This window comes from Nannospalax galili, unplaced genomic scaffold (genome assembly GCF_000622305.1).
Source record: "Nannospalax galili isolate Female #2095 unplaced genomic scaffold, S.galili_v1.0 scaffold215, whole genome shotgun sequence".
NCBI lineage: Eukaryota > Metazoa > Chordata > Mammalia > Rodentia > Spalacidae > Nannospalax > Nannospalax galili.
Genome location: NW_008338533.1, coordinates 4236219 through 4245685, shown reverse-complemented (window position 1 = coordinate 4245685; position 9467 = coordinate 4236219).

The window sequence follows — 9467 nt, the reverse complement described above, 5'->3', positions numbered from 1 at the left end:
AAAACATTTTTAGAAAATTCTTTTGACCCTCATTTAATGGTAGTTGAAAAGTGATATCCCACATGAGATAGGAATTCCTATAACCTTCAGCAGTTGGGAAGGGTGGGTTCTGAGGACAGATAAGCGGGCGGGAAAACAGCTGTCTCTGAGCTGATTGGATGCTGTGTGCACTTCATGGTACCATTTTTGAGAGACATGGGTAAACTAGAGTGTGTTTTGAAGAGAGTGACTTAAATGAGGAAAGAGCACCAACCCTGACACATGAGGGATAAAGGGGGAAAGGGGAGATGTTTACCTAAGGGAACATGTCAACCATTTTTAAATGATGACACAACCTTCCTGCAAAGGAATTATTAGCATTGCTCCACAGCCCCCCAAGCATGTGAGGAAAGGATTGGGAAGCTGTCTAGGGAGAAGAAAGTCAAAGACAGACACAGTTGACAATTAGTTGAGGCAGGCAGCCCTGTTGGAGACATTCAAGCGAACTTTTTGGAATGAATTCTGAATCAAATAGCTGGGTTTGACATCCTGCAGGGCCATTTCCACGATAGCCAGACTTGCCACCTTCTTGGACATCCCTGCAGTGTCCCCCGTGGGTGTCCCTAGCTGTGCTCTGACAGGTGCTCAGAGCACAGCCCATTTCCTTCTTTTGATTTCTGGCTCCAGGAAGTGGGTGCATTTGCAGAAGCCTCCAAAGCCTATGAAGTCCCACAGGAAATGTGCTCTCTGTCACTGGCTAAAGACCAAAGTCACTCCCCACAGATGGGCCCAAATAGCTCTGTGCCAACGACTCCCTGTGCAACCCAGCCAGTGACAAGCTATCAATGCCACCAACATGCCAGTGCCTGACTTCCTGCTTCCATGTGTTACACACACGGGTTTTATTGGCAGGAGCTGTTACTTCTCAGTCATAGAGTCTTCCTCCTAGAACTTAAGTAAACACTCACAGGGGTTGGGTTGGGCTGGGATAATCCGCGTATCAGGGTTCTCCAGAGGAACCGAACAGCTATGAAGAACTTATTAAGTCAGTTTACGATCAAATAGTAACAGTGGTCTCATCCCTGAGAGACCGGGTACACGGTGGCTCCTCGGTCCAGGGGGCTGGGTGCCCCGGCAGTCCCACCCCGGCACTGCAAACCTGAAGGATTCTGGGAGAGCTGCTGGTCCTCAGTCATTGAGAGCAGCCAGGAAACGCCGAAGTCAGCAGCATCGGGTTAAATCAACTCGGCAGAGAGGGAAGGCCAAGCAAGCACAAGGCAGAGTTCTTTCTCTTGCCCTTATTATCTGGGCTGCCACCCAAGGTGCTGTCCACATTTGGGGTGGATCTTCGGCCATCGGGTGAGCTTCCTTCTCAGGTGACCCTGATTTGTGGCAAGTTGACATTAACACCAACCACCACAGCCAGGAAGCAACAAATTGAATGTCTTGCTTAAAATTGCCTTTATGCAGGCCAGTTTTGTATTGTCTTCAGGCAAACCTGAAGCTCTAGTCTTTTTCCTGATGGGCCTGTTCTCACAGTTCTCCTTGATCCTTTACTGGACACCCACCCACCATTGCCTCTGTAGGTGGGAACTGAGCACCCTGCAACTGTGGCCCTCCTACCCTTTCCCCACCTTGGTTCTCCACAAGGAGGAGGGTCAGAAAGCTCACCAAGTCCTGCAAAGTATTCTTTAGTAGAGTCTGAATTATGGGAAACACTAAAGAGCAGTGACGTGAAATAAGGACTCCACGCCTCCTAGAGCTCCATAGTTTGGGGGGATGGTGATGGTAAAGCAGATATATTCATTTACTTCACAATCCTTACGGGTGATGTCTCCTTATAATAAAACATAGGGAACTAGACAAGGTGTGGCCCGGCCTTGAAGAGCCCACAGCAAGAGGGGCTCAGGGGATTCCCAGCAGTCACAGTGCAGGAGGATTGCTGTGATGACTGGGAAACTTTGCAAGAGGAAGGGAGGGAACAAGGGCAGTGGTTATACCGTGTAACAGTTCCTATGACCAAGTACCTGACAAGTAGAGAGAGAGGAAGGTGTGTTTTGACTCACAGTTTGAGGGAATAAAATGCCAAATGGCACAGAGGGCATGGCACTGGTGTGAGGCAGCTGGTCACATTGAGTCCACACTCAGGAAGCAGACAGCAGACAGGAAATGTCCCTGGCTATAAAGCCTCATTATTCAAAAATCTCCTACTCTGTGTGCGTTACTTCCTCCTTCCTGTTCTGATCTGTAGTTCCTTGGTGTCCAAACGACTCCCTTTCATCCACTGGTGGTGTCCGCTCTGCCCTGAGAGCCTTCCCACGCACCTCCACCCAGGAGCAAGCCCTCCATCTGCATTTCTGGGGAGCTGGAGGCACCAGTGCACTTCAGAAATGAATGAGACCCCCTGTCCTGCAGGAACTACCACAGTTACCACTTCCTCTGCACTGGGGATGAGGGAGGCAGCCTCCCCACTAGAGAGGAGAGAGCACAGCCTATCCGTTCTCTCCTGCTACCTTTACATGGGTCCTGGGGCTCGAACTCAGGTCTCTAGGCTTTCTCTACAAGTGGCAGCCAGCTCAGGGGCCCTGGCGTTCATATGAACTGCACTCCCTGACATTTTGCAGTGTACGTCATATATAATCACACACAGCAGCCCGGACAGCAGTTCCTGAGCATTGGAAAGAAGTCAGAAGAGTCAGGGCTTGGCACTCTTCCAGTCCCATGTTAGAAATTCATTGAGTCATTCATTTATGCAACAACCATTTGTTAGGTTCCTGGTGTATACCTTTACATCAGCGCTCTACTAGGTAGTGGGGACCTTAGAGTTTCACTCTCCCTTCCTTCCTTCCTTCCCTCCTTCCTTCCTTCCTTCCTTCCTTCCTTCCTTCCTTCCTTCCTCCCTTCCCTCCTTTCTTTTTTCTCTTTCCCTCCCTTGTTCCTCTCTTTCTTTCTCTTTTCTATTATTTATTATCTTTATTTTATGTGTATGAGTGTATTGCCTGCATGTGTGTAAGTGCACATGCATTGTGCAGTGCCTGCAGAGGTCAGAAGAGGGTATTGGATCCCCTGGAACTGGAGTTATGGACAGTTGTTAGCTGCCATGTGGGTGCTGGGAATCAAACCAGGGTTCTCAGTAAGAACAGTCCATGCTCTTAACCACTGAGCCATCTCTCCAGCCCCTCTTTTTCTTTCTTTTAGACAAGGTCTTATTGTGTAGCCCAGACTGGCCTGGAACTCACTATGTAGCCCAGGCTGGCCTCCAACTCACGGGAATCCTCCTGGCTCAGACTCCCAAATGCACTGGATTACAGACAGGCTTGAGCCACTGTCCTTAACAGCTCATGCCGGCCCTTCCTTAGTACCCAGTGTTCTTGGGGACCTTGGGTGTCTACATCCCTCATCAAGCCAGACATTAAGCAAAAGATCACTGTCCTTTTTCTGCTCTGAAGGCCTTGGTTTTGTTCTCCATGTTAGGCACAGAGCCCTCGGCCGGCCTTGCACATGCTAAGCAGGTGTTATACCATCAGGCCACAGTCCCCAGAACTTGGCTTTTTGAGACAGGGTTTTGCTATATGACACAAATTATGATCTTTGTGTCTCAGCCTCCCAAGTACAGGGATAACAAGTGTGAGCCAACTTCAGAGTACTAATCACTGGTAAATCCAGGGAGGACCAGCCAACTATTTAATTGCCCCTTATCACCCGGTGCCTACTTAGAATGGAGGTTCCTAATCAGGGGCAGCACTCTACCAGTGTGATGCTTTCTGCTGAAACCTACTCTGGATCCCTCAGGAAAGTCTTTTCTGTCTCTCATTCAACAGGGAAAACAGACTTCACATCCTCCTGAACTTTTCTGTAACAAAGTTAGAAGAATGTTTCCTTCTCTGTGGCTTCAATTAAAGCCCAGCGATGAGGGATGGAGGAGGGAGGGAGGGAGTTCATGACACATCAATAGACCAGAACTGGAAAAGTATGGATAGTGAACTGTTTGTCTTGGAGACTAATTCTGAGTCTCCAGAAACTGAGCTCCAAAAAACATGCAACATGCAACATGGGAAGGTGCCTGAAGTTCACAGACTCCGAGCCAAAATGTTGACTTTAAACACCAGTGTTGACTGCGGCGAGCCACCCATACTCAGTTTCCCTGTCTTCTAGTCTACACAGCAGGGTTGATTGAATGAGACCAACCCATGCCAGGCCTGTGATCCAGTACAGTCAAAGTACTTAGAACTTTGCCTAGCACAAGTTCAAAACACAGTAAGTGCTAGTTATTATTATTGAAGAGATCAGAACAATGCAAAGAAGTGAACTTTACTTAATCAGCCAATACTGAAACCCAGAAGACAAAATCCTTTTTTCTTAAGGTGTGTGCAGCACAGGTGTGTGTGTGGGGGGAGTAAAATATTAAAATAATTAAAATTTATGTCATGTGATGATGGTGAAGAGAATAGGAAGTTGTGGGCAGGGCAGGAGGGAAGAATGTTCTGGAGATAAGCAATCTGAGCACAGAAGTCTGGAGGCTGGTTGGGGTGGCAGGCAGATCTCAAGGGCATGTGCCTATTGGAAGAACTGCTCTTGTTGTAAGAGACAAAGCCTCTGGGCTGTTTGTGAGGAGGACAGATACAACCTGATTAGGGTTTTAGATTCTTTCCGTTCCCTTTCTTCAGACTGGCTTCGAACTTGGTATCACCTGCTTCTGTCTTCTAAAGGCTGGGATCGCAGGCCTATCCCATGACGCCTGGCTAACTTGTTTTACCAACTCAAACAGTCTCTCTCTCTCTCTCTCTCTCTCTCTCTCTCTCTCTCTCTCTCTCTGTTGTGGTATGAGGATGAGGGCGGTTACTACTGACAGTCCATGGTAGATTTGACCAGGAAATTGGCAGTAAGTAGGGAATGGAAAGGCATACACATTTCAGAAGACTTTGAGAATTTCATGTATGATTACGATGTGTTTTTATCATCACCATCCCTCCCTTCCCACTCCAATTTCTCCCATATCACACCAAATCCCCCCCTCAAATTAATTTTCTTTCTAAAATTATAATATATATATATTTATATATAAAGCTACTGATTCCAATCAGTGTTGCCGTATATACTCGGTGTAGGGCTGACCACTTGGACATGGGCAACCTATCAGGGGGCTTGTCCCTGAAGAAAACTGACTCTGCTTCCCTCAGAGGATGTGGATTTCCCATAACTCTTCAACCGTGGGTGGGGCCCTGTGAGCCCTTCCTCCATCCATGCCGGAATGTTGACTGCTGTGATCTTGTGCAATCAACCACGTTGAGCGCTTATGAATGTCACATCCTTGCCACGTCCAGAGGGCTTTATTCCCCAGAAGTTCTCCTGATCCTCGGGCTTCACAATCGGTCTGGTCCCATTTTCTTGATGTTCCCAGCACCTCGGGTGTAGGGGTTGGTCACAGATGTCCCATTTGGGGATGGGTACCCTATAGTCACGAGACATGGTTCTCTGCAATAGCCTCTGTCTGCAGCAGACATTCTTGAAAGCAGAATCAGCAGAGTTTGCTAATGAGTTGAGTGTAAAACTGAGAAGGGTCAGGGACAGGAAAGTCCTGTGAGGACCAGGTTTTTTTTCTTTTCTTCAAAGTTATATCCCTACTGCCTAGATTCAATTAATATCGAGAGCCTGGTACTCCTAGAATGAACGGAAAGGGAGATTTTGATTTGTATTTCCCTTTTTTGAACTGCATAAATTCCAGTTAAAACATCTACAAAGTACTGTTGCAAACACAGTTTCAGCAACCAGGCCGTGAACCCAGAACCCGATGCTTCAATTCCTTCCACAGGATGGAAGCTGACGTCACAGGACCCTGGCCCCAGCTGCCAAAGATGGAGGACTAAAAACAACTCTGACACTGGCCGTTAACAGAGGGGTGCTTTGTTAAAAAGACTCATGGTAAGCCAGAGAAATTAACAAGATACCCAGAGAAGCCTAGTACAGCTGAAACACTCAGCAGCAAAACGATAAAAAACAGTTGCAAAACACAGGTAAGGCTTTGCCATTTCTGTCTTCTTGAAACAATCAGGAAAATGAAAATAATTATACGTGGAGATTTCATGAGGGAAGATGAACCATTCATACATTAAAGACAGCCCATCAAATATTCTGTTCGGTCATAGTCTAAATACAACGCATTTTATGCTATACATTCTACTGATGCCCTGTGCCAGCCGAACACAGTGCACCGTGGGACAGCTGCAAATGGCTACACATCAGGGAAACCCAAGATACCCTCATTTCTGATCCCATCCCTTCCCCACCTGACACCCCTGAGTGCCACATAATGCTGCTGTTTTTTTCCCTAATGGTGAGTTCCAGGCTAGACACCAACACTTGCTTGTGGCAATTTTCAGAGAGGTTTTAAATTAACAGTCATTTCTTGAAGAAGGCATTTGCTGGAAGCGTTTCTGGTTCTAAACATAGGCTCCAGCCTTGCTCAAGGCTCTGGCGTCTGCTCCGGTGACTCAGGACTTCTCCCTCCCTGAGGAGGCTGATTTGCCTATTTCCTTAGTATGTACTCATGACTTAGACTATACTGAGTCTGCCCTTTCACAGGTGGGTGTGGGGATCTGTCTTCAGCCTCTCTGGGGGCCGGGGGGCAGGGCTGCTTCCTCACAGGCACAGCCCCCATCTCTCTGTCCTCAAGTTTAGAAGTTTAGATAAAGCCCAGTTGTTAAGAGGGGCTTGAGCTCCTGCATGGGTGTGCATGTGTGAGCGTGCGTGTATATCTGTGTGTGTGTGTGTGTGTGTGTGTGTGTGTGTGTGTGTACTTCATGGAAGCTGGATTTACAAAACATACACAGTTTTTTAAAAGGGAGCTATTTTATTATTCCCCGTTCCCGCTTTATATCACTGCATTTTACTTCCCCTCCAAGGAAGCCTACCCACCACCTCTGGATTTTCAAAGTGAAACATTAATAGAGTAGGAAGAGTTAAATGGGATGGGAAATGGGAGGGCAGGGCAGAGGACGGAGGATGGGGAGGGGTAACACTAAAGGCCTTTAGAAAAAGCCATATGGAAACATCAATATAGACACTTCTCACCGTATATACATTACAAAAAAGAGATTAAAAGAAATTACCCTATAGCAGGGGGTCACTTCCTCTACTAGACACCATAGGCCAGCAAAGTAAAAGCTCAACGCCAGGGATGGACTCCCTCCTTCGAAGCTGTTGACCAAGGGTCCCATAGACCCTCAAACAATACTGGCCATTGCCTCTGCCTTTGGTTATCCACCAGAACTGGACGGTAAGACGCTATTGCTGACAACACTACACTCATGAGCTGTAGAACAAACAAGGAGAAACCAAGCTGGGCTGACGTCAGAGCCTCATCTCTACTGCCTAGCTTTTATGGTGCTAGAAGGTGCTACACATGCTACCTGAAGAGAAAATTAATCACCAACCTCACCCAGCTGTGAATCCTGTAAGCTACAACTGGACTGGCAAGATATGCCCACCAGTACATTAGTGGCATGGATAGTATGGGGTAAACAGCCACTTTCTAATTAGTCCTTTTCATAGGATGGAGCCCATACCTGACACTGATATCGGGCCTAGGAACCTGTGACTAGAGAGGTCACAGGACATAGAGGAGAGACTAATACATTAGTCTACTAAATAAAGTATTAAACTGATTCCTAATGACTTATTGCTATACCCATGGACTAATGCATCTCTCAGCTCTCACCAGAGAAGTCTCCTCATGCAGCAGATGGTGATTAACACAGAGACCCACAAAATGCATCTCCAAACTCTCACCAAAGAAGCTTCCTTATACAGCAGATGGTGATTAACACAGAGACCCACAACTGGCCAGTGTGCAGAGAACAGGAGGCTGCAGAGTGCTGGCCCCTGACTAGGACGCCTGTATCAAGCTTCTGCCTCCCAAGGCTCTTTGCAGAAGAGGGGGCAGAAAGATTGTCAGAGCCAGAGGAGGTGGACGACCTCAAGGAAACAGTTTCCACACAGCTGGTCAGTTACTCATATGAATTCACAGCAATGGTGACAGAATGCACAGGTCCCGCACAAGCTTGAAACCAGACAAAAATCCCTGCATAGACACGGGGAAGTGGGTAGGAAACTCCTACCCCAGCTGAAGAGGTATTGGCAGCTGATAGCTTCAGGGACGGGGAGAGTCTGTCTCATTTAAGGGTGAGCCTCTTGGAAGGTTAACCAGGCCCCAGTGGATGGACCCACAGCAAAGGGCATTTGGGGTCACAGATCTGACTTTATAGGCCTTTATATATTGATATTTTATATATAGAATATATTAGAGTACTTGAAATGGGTGGAGGTGTAAAGGGGCTGCAGATGGGGAGGAGGGGATCTAAAGAAAATCAAGTTATAACATGAAATTCACAAAAATTCATTAAAAAGGAGTGAAAAAGAGGGTTGGAAAAATGGTTAATTTGGGCAAAGATTCTAGGGGAACTTGATGTTCCCTCAGGCCACCCACAGCAGGGCTCCTGTGGTCCCTCAGGAACCAGGGCAGCCTCCACTCATTCAGACACTGCTGCACCTGTTGGCCCCTCTTCCCCAACCGGAGTTGCAGTGAGCATTCTGGGAAGTCAGGATTGGACAGGCCACAGTAGGAGCCTTAGATGCTGGAGGTGGGAAGCGATGCTTCACTGGGTCCACCTGAAGCTTTCCCACTGTGGTGCAAGTGGGCCCTTCGTGTGCTGGTTGTGGTGTCTGTGAAGTGTACAGTGGGTGTCTGGTGGAGGGATCCCTGTGCAGTGGGTGCCTGGTGGAGGTCTCCCTGTGCAGTGGGTGCTGGTTGGAGGGATCCGTGTGCCGTGGGTGCTGGTTGGAGGGATCCCTGTGCAGTGGGTGCCTGGTGGAGGGATCCCGTGTGCCGTGGGTGCCTGGTTGGAGGGATCCCTGTGCAGTGGGTGCCTGGTTGGAGGGATCCCTGTGCAGTGGGTGCCTGGTTGGAGGGATCCCTGTGCAGTGGGTGCCTGGTGGAGGGATCCGTGTGCCGTGGGTGCCTGTTGGAGGGATCCCTGTGCAGTGGGTGCCTGGTGGAGGTCTCCCTGTGCAGTGGGTGCCTGGTGGAGGGATCCCTGTGCAGTGGGTGCCTGGTGGAGGGATCCCTGTGCAGTGATGCATGTTGGAGGTCTCCCTGTGCAGTGGGTGCCTGCGGGAGGGATCGTTTTCCAGTGGGTGCACAGGTGCGGTGGGTGCATGGTGGGGGTGTCCCGGACCCCACCCTATCCCGGACCCCCGCCGTCCTGTCCCTTTAACGCGCGCGCACGTCCGGGTCTCCGCGTTCCCTGCCCCGCAGCCGCCGTCCAGCCCAGCCTCGGTTTCCCCGGGTCCCTTCCCGTCACCCCCGTGCGGCGGCCGGGCCAGGCAGGGACTGGGCTGTCACTTTACTTTTGCGCGCGCACCCTGGGGGGCGGGGCGAGGCGGGGGCGCGCGCGCGGGGCCGACGTGGGGCTCGCGCCGTGGCGGGCTCG